The sequence below is a fragment of the Panthera leo genome, chromosome B3 (assembly GCF_018350215.1).
Source record: "Panthera leo isolate Ple1 chromosome B3, P.leo_Ple1_pat1.1, whole genome shotgun sequence".
Lineage (NCBI taxonomy): Eukaryota > Metazoa > Chordata > Mammalia > Carnivora > Felidae > Panthera > Panthera leo.
The window spans coordinates 27,371,036-27,383,501 of record NC_056684.1 but is presented as its reverse complement, the minus strand read 5'-3'; the positions used below and the strand labels follow the sequence as shown (position 1 = coordinate 27,383,501).

The following is a 12,466-nucleotide window of genomic DNA, read 5'->3' as shown; positions in this document are numbered from 1 at the left end:
AACAGTTCTCTCTATTGGTGTTATTACTTAAAACAAAACAAAACAAAACCCAAACCACTTCCAAAATGTACTTCATGGTAGGGAACTTTAGAAGAAGGTGGCGTAGGAGGACACTGGGCTCACCTTGTCCTGCTGATCACTTAGATTCCACCCACACCTGCCTAGATAACCCAGAACAATGCTAGAAGACTGGCAGAACAGACTCTCTGGAGCCAAGCATAGACAAGAGGCCCACGGAAGAGGGTAGGAAGGGTAGAGAGGTGGTGCGTGCTACATGGACTGACAAGAGGGAGCTGGGGTGGTGGAGGGGCAGCCCACCCGGCAAGGTGGAATCCCCAAGTCTGGCTTGCAAAAGGGGAGGGTCTGGACTGCATGAATTCTGACAGCCAGGGGGACTTAAATCTGGAATGTTGTAAGTCAACAGCTCTGCTTGGAGAGCAGGAGGGCAAGAGGACACCAGGAGGGAGAGGTGTTGAACCCTGGAAGACAGAGCTCAGCTCAACAGGGAACAAAGGTGTGAACCAGTGCCATCTCCCTCTCCATCCCCCAGCCAAAAACCCAAAGGGAACCTGTTCACCGAATGGGCACGGGTTGGCCTCTCTCCTGGTGCTGCAGGGCCCCTCCTGCAGGGAACCACCAAAGGCAAACCGAGCTGATCCTGCCCCTCCCACCCCTGTGCACCTTGTGGATCCACCACAGCTAATATGCCAGATCCCATCAAAGCAACACCACAAGCCTGGCAGTGTGCAAGAGGCCCAGACAGGGGCCACACCACTCCACAGTGAGTCCTGCCCCTAGGAGATGAGAAGTTAAGGTACACACCAGTCTGACTGTGGCCCAGCAGTGGGCTGGTGACAGACATCAGTGTGACTATGGCCCTGCTGATCAACACAAGTTACTCCAGACAGCACAGCGGAAGTGCCCTGCAGTTTTGTGCCACCCCAGGGACTATCCACAATGATGAAATGGAAGAATTCTCCTCAAAAGAAACTCCAGGAAGTAGCGACAGCTAACGAATGGATCCAAAACGATTTAAGCAATATAACGGAACACGAATTTAGAATAATAGTCATAATATTAATTGCTGGGCTTGAAAAGAGTATAGAGGACAGCAGAGAATCTCTTGCTACAGAAATCAAGGGACTAAGAAATAGTATCATAAAAATGATATAAATGAGGTGCAAAATAAAATGGAGGTGACCACAGCTCGGATTGAAGAGGCAGAGGAGAGAATAAGTGAATTAGAAGATAAAATTATGGAAAAAGAGGAAGCTGAGAAAGAGAGATAAAAAAATCCAGGAGTATGAGGGGGAGAATTAGGGAACCAAGTGGTGCAATCAAATGCAACAATATCCATATAATAGGAATTCCAGAAGAGGAAGAGAGAGAGAGAGAAGGGCTGAAGGTGTACTTGAACAAATCATGGCTGAGAACTCTCCTGATCTGGGGAAGGAAAAAGGCATTGAAATCCAAGAGTCACAGAGAACTCCCTTCAGACATAACTTGAAATGATCTTCTGCACAACATATCATAGTGAAACTGGCAAAATACAAGGATAAAGAGAAAATTCTGAAAGCAGCTAGGGATAAACATGCTCTAACATATAAAGGGAGACTGATAAGACTAGTGGCAGACCGATCTACTGAAACTTGGCAGGCCAGAAAGGAATGGCAGGAAATCTTCAATGTGTTGAATAGGAAAAATATGCAGCCGAGAATCCTTTATGCAGCAAGTCTGTCATTTAGAATAGAAGGAGAGATGAAGGTCTTCCCAAACAAACAACAACTGAAGGAATTCATCACCACTAAACCAGCCCTACAAGACATCCTAGGGGGGATTCTGTGAGTGAAATGTTGCAAGGACCACAAAGTACCACAGGCATCACTACAAGCATGAAATCTACAGACATCACAATGACTCTAAACCCATATCTTTCTATAATAACACTGAATGCAAATGGACTAAATGCTCCAACCAAAAGACATAGGGTATCAGAATGGATAAAAAACAAGACCCATCTATTTGCTGTCTACAAGAGACTCATTTTAGACCTGAAGACACCTTCAGATTGAAAGTGGAGAACTATCTATCATGCTACTGGAAGTCAAAAGAAAGCTGGAGTAGCCATACTTATATCAGACAAACTAGACTTTAAATTAAAGGCTGTAACAAGGGATGAAGAAGGGCATTATATAATAATTACAGGGTCTATTCATTAAGAAGAGCTAACAATTATAAATGTCTATGTGCCAAATACAGGAGCCCCCAAATATTTAAAACAATTACTCACAAACATAAGCAAACTTCCTGATAAGAATGTGGTAATTGCAGGGGACTTTAATACTCCACTTACAGTAATGGATAGATCATTTAGTCACAGGATCAATAAAGAAACAAGGGCCCTGAATGATACATTGGATCAGATGGACTTGACAGATGTATTTAGAACTCTGCATCCCAAAGCAACAGAATATACTTTCTTCTCGAGTGCACATGGAACATTCTCCAAGAAAGATCACATACTGACTGGGTCACAAAACAGCCCTTCATAAGTATAAAAGAATTGAGATCATACCATGCACACATTCAGACCACAATGCTATGAAGCTTGAAATCAACCACAGGAAAAAGTCTGGAAAACCTCCAAAAGCATGGAGGTTAAAGAACACCCTACTAAAGAATGAGTGGGTCAACCAGGCAATCAGAGAAGAAATTTTAAAAAAATATGGAAACAAATGAAAATGAAAATACAACAATCCAAATGCTTTGGGATGCAGCAATAGCAGTCCTGAGAGGAAGATACATTGCAATCCAGCCTATCTCAAGAAACAAGAAAAATCCCAAATACAAAATCTAACAGCACACTTAAAGGAAATAGAAGCAGAACAGCAAAGACACCCTAAACCCAGCAGAATAAGAGAAATAATAAAGATCAGATCAGAAATAAACAATACAGAATCTAAAAACACAGTAGAGCAGATCAATGAAATCAAGAGTTGTTTTTTTGAAAAAATAAACAAAATTGACAAACCTCTAGCCAGGCTTCTCACAAAGAAAAGGGAGAGGACCCACCCAAATAGATAAAATCATGAATGAAAATGGAATTAGTACAACCAACCCCTCAGAAATACAAGCAATTGTCAGGGAATATAATGAAAAATTATATTCCAACAAACTGGACAACCTGGAAGAAATGGACACATTCCTAAACACCCACACACTTCCAAAACTCAATCAGGAGGAAATAGAAAACTTGAACAGACCCATAACCAGTGAAGAAATTGAATCAGTTATCAAAAATCTCCCAACAAATAACAGTCCAGGACCAGATGGCTTCCCTGGGGAATTCTACCAGACATTGAAAGCAGAGATAATACCTATCATTCTGAAGCTATTCCAAACAATAGAAAGGGAAGGAAAACTTCCAGACTCATTCTATGAAGCCAGAGTTACTTTGATTCCTAAACCAGACAGAGCCCCAGTAAAAAAAGAGAACTACAGGCCAATGTTCTTGATGAATATGGATGCAAAAATTCTCAATAAGATACTAGCAAATCGAATTCAACAGCTTATAAAAAGAATTATTCACCATGATCAAGTGGGATTCATTCCTGGGATGCAGGGCTTGCTCAATATTCACAAATCAATCAACGTGATAATTCACATTAATAAAAGAAAAGATAAGAACCATATGATCCTGTCAATTGATGCAGAAAAAGCATTTGACAAAATTCAGCATCCTTTTTTAATAAAACCCTCGAGAAAGTCGGGATAGAAGGAACATACTTAAACATCATAAAAGCCATTTATGAAAAGCCCACAGCTAATATCATCCTCAATGGGGAAAAACTGAGAGCTTTTCCCCTGAGATCAGGAACACGACAGGGATGTCCACTCTCACCGCTTTTGTTTAACATAGTGTTGGAAGTTCTAGCATCAGCAATCAGACAACAAAAGGAAATCAAAGGCATCAAAATTGGCAAAGATGAAGTCAAGCTTTCACTTTTTGCAGATGACATGATATTATACATGGAACATCCAATAGCCTCCACCAAAAATCTGCTAGAACTGATACATGAATTCAGCAAAGTCGCAAGATACAAAATCAATGTACAGAAATCATTTGCATTCTTCTACACTAATAAAGAAGCAACAGAAAGACAAATAAAGAAACTGATCCCATTCGCAATTGCACCAAGAAGCATAAAATACCTCTGAACAAACCTAACCAAACATGTAAAAGATCTGTATGCTGAAAACTATAGAAAGCTTATGAAGGAAATTGAAGAATCTACAAAGAAATGGAAAAACATTCCGTGCTCATGGATTGGAAGAATAAATATTGTTAAAATGTCAATATTACCCAAAGCTATCTACACATTCAATGCAATCCCAATCAAAATTGCACCAGCATTCTTCTCGAAGCTGGAACAAGCAATCCTAAAATTTGTATGGAACCAGAAAAGACCCCAAATAGCCAAAGTAATTTTGAAGAAGACCAAAGCAGGAAGCATCACAATCCCAGACTTTAGCCTCTACTACAAAGTTGCAGTCATCAAGACATCATGGTATTGGCACAAAAACAGACACATAGACCAATGGAATAGAATCGAAACCCCAGAATTGGACCCACAAAAGTATGGCCAAGTAATCTTTGACAAAGCAGGAAAGAACATCCAATGGAAAAGAAGACAGTCTCTAACAAATGGTACTAGCAGAACTGGACAGCAACATGCCGAAGGATGAAACTAGACTACTTTCTTACACCATTCACAAAAATAAACTCAAAATGGGTAGAGGACCTGAATGCGAGACAGGAAACCATCAAAACCCTAGAGGAGAAAGCAGGAAAAGACCTCTCTGACCTCAGCCACAGCAATTTCTTACTTGACACATCACCAAAGGCAAGGGAATTAAAAGCAAAAATGAACTATTGGGACCTCATGAAGATAAAAATCTTCTGCGTTGCAAAGGAAACAATCAAGGAAACTAAAAGGCAACCAACGGAATGGGAAAAGATATTTGCAAATGACATATCGGACAAAGGGCTAGTATCCAAAATCTATAAAGAACTCACCAAACTCCACACCCAAAAAACAAATAATCCAGTGAAGAAATGGGCAGAAAACATGAATAGACACTTCTCTAATAAAAACAAGCACATGAAAAGATGCTCAATGTCACTCCTCATCAGGGAAATGCAAATCAAAACCACACTCAGATACCACCTCATGCCAGTCAGAGTGGCTAAAATGAACAAATCAGGAGACTATAGATGCTGGAGAGGATGTGGAGAAACGGGAACCCTCTTGCACTGTTGGTGGGAATGCAAATTGGTGCAGCCACTCTGGAAAACAGTGCGGATGTTCCTCAAAAATTAAAAATAGATCTACCCTATGACCCAGCAGTAGCACTGCTAGGAATTTACCCACGGGATACAGGCATTTTGAAGCATCGGGGCACTTGTACCCCAATGTTTATAGTAACACTTTCAATAATAGCCAAATTATGGAAAGAGCCTAAATGTCCATCAACTGATGAATGGATAAAGAAATTGTGGTTTATATACACAATGGAATACTACTTGGCAATGAGAAAGAATGAAATCTGACCTTTTGTAGCAACGTGGATGGAACTGGAGAGTGTTATGTTAAGTGAAATAAGTCATAGAGAGAAAGACAGATACATATGTTTTCACTCTTATGTGGATCCTGAGAAACTTACCAGAAGACCATGGGGGAGAGGAAGAAGAAAAAAAGAAAGTTTAAGGAGGGAGGAGCTAAAGAGACTCTTAAAAACTGAGGACAAACTGAGGGTTGATGGGGTGTGGGAGGGAGGGGGGGTGATGGGTATTGAGGAGGGCACCTGTTGGGATGAATACTGGGTGTTATATGGAAACCAATTTGACAGTAAATTTCATATTTAAAAAAAACCAAAAAACAAAATGTACTTCACATGAATTATAGATTTATGAGAAAGATAAATTTGAAGTCCTGTCAAGGAGTGTGTTCTTTAACCAAAAACTTTATTTATGGATTTCCTTCAAAGTAAGCTCTGTTAAGATATTTTAAATATTTTTTTCATAAAAATTTGATTTACTGCAACATTTGAAGAAGATAACTTCTGTAGAAAGTAAAGCCTCTAACTTTGTAAATTAGTTGGATAATGTGAGCAAGCTTCAGTTATTCACACCATGGCATTGCTCCTTTGGTTCTAGGCTACCACTAGAAATCTTTAGATTATAACTTAATTTCCCTTTTCTGTCATGTGTAGAAAGACACATTGCTAGAGTCTTACACATAGAACATTATGTACATGCTTTTGACTGGATGTTCAACTTTATATCATGTGTTTACAGCCTCTGAGAATTTATTTCCTTAAATAATTTGAAAACCAATTTGCCAGGCAGCCTGGGCTAAGTTCCAAGTTGACAAGTGTTCTTTGTCCACACCTGAGAGTCAATCCACATAGAATCCTGATGTAATAATGAAGAATGCCAAACCTATACTGGTAAAAATGTCATGAATTTTAATTGTATTTGGTGTATTACATTTAGAAATTATTGTTGTAATGTAGTTATTTTGAATTACACTGCATACATAATATAATTTTAACGTTAAAAGATGGTCATCACTGGCAATTAAGCAAATACAATAATGCTGGTGTTTGTGGGCAGAGGAGTTCCATTAAATAATTCTTGGGTGTTTGTTTTTAAAAATTTTTTTTTTAATTCTTGGGTGTTTATAGAATATTTTGTTTCTAATTTTATTTGGGATCATACTTTAAAAGAACACAGCATGCATTTGAGAGAGTAAAAAATATATGGGAGTTTGCATACAATTTTGTTAGCATTTGGTAGTGATCATTGTATAAATAACAATATTTTTAAAATTTAAAATCACATCTTTAACTGTATGGACTTTTAAAAATCTTGATTACCATGAAACCTTTTAGCCTGAGAAGTCCATACTTTTTACTAAGATGTCACATCTCTTTTTGTGTGGTTGTTGTATCTATGATTGAGGGGCTTCTTTTTTGCTTTTAAGTCTTGTGTTTTGTTAGGATTGAACAAATGATTTTATCTGGGGATCCTGGAATACATAACTCCTATATTTGCTTTCATCATGACAGAAGACTTAGGTTGACTGGGAGAAAATTTCGATTAGTGTATATTTTAAATGGAGTACAGTATCCTTAGAATTACAGTAACTCTACTGATGGGAACAGGAGCAAAATTGATACATGACCTTCCCAGGGCTTCAGCCAGTAGAGAGGGGACCATTTATTTTTAGTGAATTACTGTTTTGAATGTGATGTGCTGTGTAAATTGAGTATAAAATATTATGTCATATAACATGAAGTGATGTCACATCACACAATGTGCATCATGAAAAACAACATCATATAAAACAGCGTGATGTCATTTGATAAAGTGGTGTCATATATCACTGTGTACAATGTGACATCACATAATTAAAGTGTGGTATCATATATCAGATCATGCCATGTAATAAAACAGCATCATATAACATATTCCTTCATTTAAACATCATATCCTAAACACAACATTGACTCTCATTTTCTTTTTTATTTTAATTTTAATTTTTTAAAGGTTTTTATTTAATTATTTTGAGATAGAAAGAGAGAGAGAAGGGGGGAGGGGCAGAGAGAGAGAGAGAGAGAGAGATGGAGAGAGAATCCCAAGCTGGTTCTGTCAGCACATAGCCCGATGCGGGGCTTGATCTCATGGAACCATTGAGACCATGACCTAAGCTGAAATCAAGTTGGATGCTTAAGCAACTGAGCCATCCACGTGCCCCTCATTTTATTTTTTAAGTTATCACAAAGAAAGACTGATTTTTCCTTTTGATATGAAGTTTTATGAATTTTAACAAAGATGCATATTTATGTAACCACCACTACAATTGGAATGCAGAACAGTTTCATCACCCAAAAATACTTCAAAGTTACCCTTTTGTAGTCACCACCTGTCTTAATCCCAGCAACTCCTGATCTGTTTCCTATCACTATAATTTTGTCTTTTGGAGAATGTCATACATATGTAGTCAGAGTATATGCAAACTTTGAGATTTGCTTCTCTCACACAGTATAAAGCCTTTCAAATTCATCCAAGTTGCTGTGTGTACAGTAGTTCATTCTTTTTGTTGCTGACTAGTCTTCCATGGTATGGATATAGTTTGTTTATCCATTCACCCATTGAAGGACATTTGGATTATTTCCAGTTTTTGGTGATTGTGGTGATTGTGAGTAGACTACTCCAAATATTCATGTACATGACCTTGTGTCCACTTAAGTTTTCACTTCTCTTGGGTAAATTACCTAAGTGTGGGACTGCTGGGTCATATGGTGAGTGTATATTCAGCTTTAAAAGAAACTGCTGCACCATTTTCTAGATTGGCTGTAGCACTTTGTGCTCTCATAGCAGTACATGGGATTTCCGACTTTTCCACATCCTCTAGTGTTTGACATGGTTAGACTCCCACCCCTGGAGTTCCACAATGCCTTGTAGAAGCCTTAGATCTAGAACTCACATGTTATTCTAATCATTTGTTTGTGTCTCTGCCCCCGGGTTATCCTCTTTGCCCAAGCTAGACCCAAGGGCGTGGTCCACGTCTGCTAAATTTTTCTCTCTTCAGTGCCTTGTATAAATGCCTGACACATTAATGGATATAAGATATAGGATTACATAATGTACGAACAAACTTCTTATTGATTAGTATAATTCCAACTTAATTATTTTAAGAATTTTAGATGTGGCTGACTTAACTTGGATTCTGTAAAGAGCAAAGCCTGGAGCAAAGGCTTGTGTGTGAGATTTTCACTGGGGAGTATGATTCCTGGGAAGAGAAGTGAAGGATAGGGAAACAGAGTAATGTCAGGCAAATGTGAAAAACACTACACTGTGGAAACATGGAAGCAGAGTTGTGAAGAGAGTGAGCCCAAACAAGGCTGCATCATCATCTGTCTACCAATGTGGGCCACTGGTTGCTCTATCCCATAGGATTGTCTTAGGAAAAGTATGAAATATGTCTCAAGTCTGTCTGTGGGGTTGTGTGGGAGAGTGGAGGCATTTACCTATTGGGTCCCATAACCCATTGGTCCAAGTTCCTCCCCATTGAATGCTATCTTGCAAATGTATACAGCTGGTACATGCACAAAGGTCAAGCAACAGAAAAGCTACAGTTGAGAAGTAGGTGCATGGGTTCAAAACAGACTATATCAGAGTGCATCTGTATGAGGGCACATCCACATAGAGCTGGCTACTGCCACAGGCTTCAAGTGAGAGACAGGAGAGCTTTGAGTATCCCAAGGGTGCAAGAAGTGCTACAATAATGAAGAAAGAAAAGGTACCTGTCCTTTTATGTGCATCTGGCAAATAGATAGTTCCCCTAAGTGCAAGGATCTTTATCTCACAACATATGCTAGAATTAACTCTAGTCTGCTCATTTGTTACACACAGGTCTACAGTCCCTACAGGAAATTCTTGGTATAAGATATGTTTCAAAATTCTGATATCTTTGTATGTTACAAAGATAATTCGGTGCACATACTGAATTATATATAATATAACACCCCCAAGAGATTCGGGGCCAGTACCTTGTCATCTAAGAATTGGTATTTCTGGAGTGAAACATGAATATTTATACAAGGTGGGATAAATTAAGACCACAAATTGCCTCATTTCAGTTCAACTCAGATTTTATTAAATTTTGACATAAAACTTACAATAAAAATTTTTGCTCTTCTGAACTTTAGGATTTCATAATTGTAATTGATGAGGAAACTATGAGTCAGTGAGCCAGCTTCAAAATGTTGTCTTTGGACTTACAATTTATAACTTCATTAGCAGTTTTCTAGGTCTCCTTTGATGATTAGTTCAGGATGTCTCCCTAAGCTCTCTCACAATATGTTTGATTAGGTTTCAGTTCTGGAAATTTTTCTATAATTATTTCCCTGATTATGATTTTGAAATTGCCAGTGTTCTCACTGACCCTTGGTGTCCTATTGTTGAGCAATTTTATTGTCTTTGTTTAAGTATTTTTAGCTACCAATAAAGCAACCTACTTGTTCAGTCTTAAGCAAAATAAAGGATTATTGGAATCATACTGGGTTCACTGGCAGACTGCAGGGGATGATGGGTCCTGGGCAGGGGGCAGACTCAGGAAAAAGAAAGACATCCTGACAAAGGGCATGTTCCTGTTTTCCACACACCCTTCATTCTCTACTCACAGCCTCATGCTTCTCCATACAACATTTTCTCATCTTTTTTCTGTTCACAGCAGAATAGAGATGATTTGATTTGTAGAATCTCACTTACAGAAACACAGAGAGAAAAGGCTATTTTGATTTCTAGATTCCCTGATGAAGAGTTTGATTGGCCCAGGTTCGCTTAGCTTTCTTTTCTAACCTAGAGATTATGACCAAGAGGACAGGGGCCACATGTTTTATACTGGAGTGGCTGGAGGTATAGTGCTTAGAGGAAGGATGGAGTCATTGTGAACTGGACAGAGATCTCCAAAACTTCCTAATTTGTTTCTCAGGTACTCTGATTTCTAGGAAGTAATTCATTTCAATTATATCATTCATGTATTAATTAAGTCATGCATTATGGCATTTGTACAACAAATGCAGGTAGTGGTTTAGGGGCTGGGTGTAAGGTGGTGAACAAAAATACTAAGTCACTGCTTTCATTGGTCTCTCATTCTGGAAGGGAGATGGGTCTATACTGATTTACAAGAGGTGGAATGAGGGCTCCACAGCTAATTTAGACACAGATCTTTAGAGCTCTTATAGTCTGATGCAAAGGCAGGCAAGTTTACAAAGTTATAAAGCCAAATATGATCACTTCCATAATAAAGGTACAGAGGAACTGCTATCAATGTCAAAATGAAAGAGAGATAGAAGTAGGAGGGGGTAAGGAAATGGAAGAAAAGGAGGAGGAAGAGGAGAAGAGGAGGAACAGGAGGAAGAAGAGGAAGAGGTGGAAGAGATCACATCCAATTGAAAAGGCAGGGGAAATGCCTCTTGGAGGAGGCAGCATTTGCCATGGACTTTGACAAAAGAGTATGATTCCAAAGGTTGGGGATGAGATTAAAAATTTCATCCAGATGGAACAAGTTGAGCAAATACAAGGAAGAAAGTGACCCTTGTAGAAATTCCAATCAAAAGCAGTAACAGTTGGCCCGCGGTGACCCACAGTATATGCCTGGCAACTGGATGATTGCGTCGCAAGAAATAGTTCAGCAGCACCTTCATGTTGAGCAGGTGGTTAAGAAATGTCATTGTTCTAAGTGAGCTCAGAATCTCAGCAGCCCATAGGATGGATCTGTTCTTTTTATGGCTGAGAGGATTTGACCAGGTTGTCTACTAGCCGACATGTTATCAAACCATAAACTTAGATTGGTAATGTGAAATTTTACATTATAACAAGGATACCAGTGTATTAGTTTAGTGTCCCCTGTTGAGGGGACAGTGTATCTGGGTCTTGGGGTTAGTCAAAAGATTTGAGTGTTTCATGGCATCATGCTGTGATGCCTGTGAGTGACATATGAGGAATTGAGCCTTTAAGTAAGTCATATGGTTATCTTGTCAGTGAGGGCTGAGATAATCTAGTTTTGAGGGTCTTCTCAGGACTCTGCTGCCTCAAAGAAAGGCTTTTTCTTCCTATGGCTTCAAAGTAGACCTAAGTGAATTGTGGCACTCATCTGGGTTGGAAGGATGGTTTGGGCTCAGACACAGTGAGGTGGGAGAAGGGGGAAAACAAATGGAGAAGACAGTGAGGAAAGCTCCAGTGGCTGAGAAATTTAGGAAACCTGATCCATCACTATGAATGGAAATTGTTACATGCATTTTGTGTCAACCTGATAATAAAAATATTTAAGTCCCTAGATAGATCCTTCCTAGTTTTTATTAAGTATTCATCTTAAATGAAAGTAATTATCAATGTGATAATTTGGAATGATTATAAATAGAACAAATAAGTCTTAGCTTTTAAAAATCAGAGTAAAGTACCTATTTTCCTTATTAATCTCAACATGGGTAAAATTACTACATTCCCCATTACACTGAAGAAATGAAATCATGAGAGAGAGAGAAGGAGAGAGAGAGAGAGAGAGAGAGACAGAGACAGAGAGAGAGAGAGGAAAAGGAGGAGGAAAAAGAAGGAGGTAAGAAGAGGGAGAAGGAGAGAGAGAGAGAATGGCTTAGATTTTTTAAATTAAGATATGGAAATCACTACCATAAATTTCATATTTTTGTATAATTCAGTGTTTTTTAATATATTCACAAAGTTGTACAACCACTGCCACCATCAAATTCCAGGACATTTTCCTCACCCTCAGATAACCTCACACCGATTAGCAGCCACCATTTCTCCTCACATTGCACCCTACACCTCCCTCCAATCCCTGGCAACTGATAATCCTACTTTCTGACTGTATGGACT

General features: G+C 38.8%; 1 protein-coding gene across 1 annotated transcript in view; it reads left to right on the top strand.

The window, feature by feature from the left end:
* Window positions 1-12,466, top strand: part of OCA2 (OCA2 melanosomal transmembrane protein) — a 473,528-nt gene that overhangs the window by 177,095 nt on the left and 283,967 nt on the right. The gene's annotated exons all lie outside the window — the stretch shown is intronic.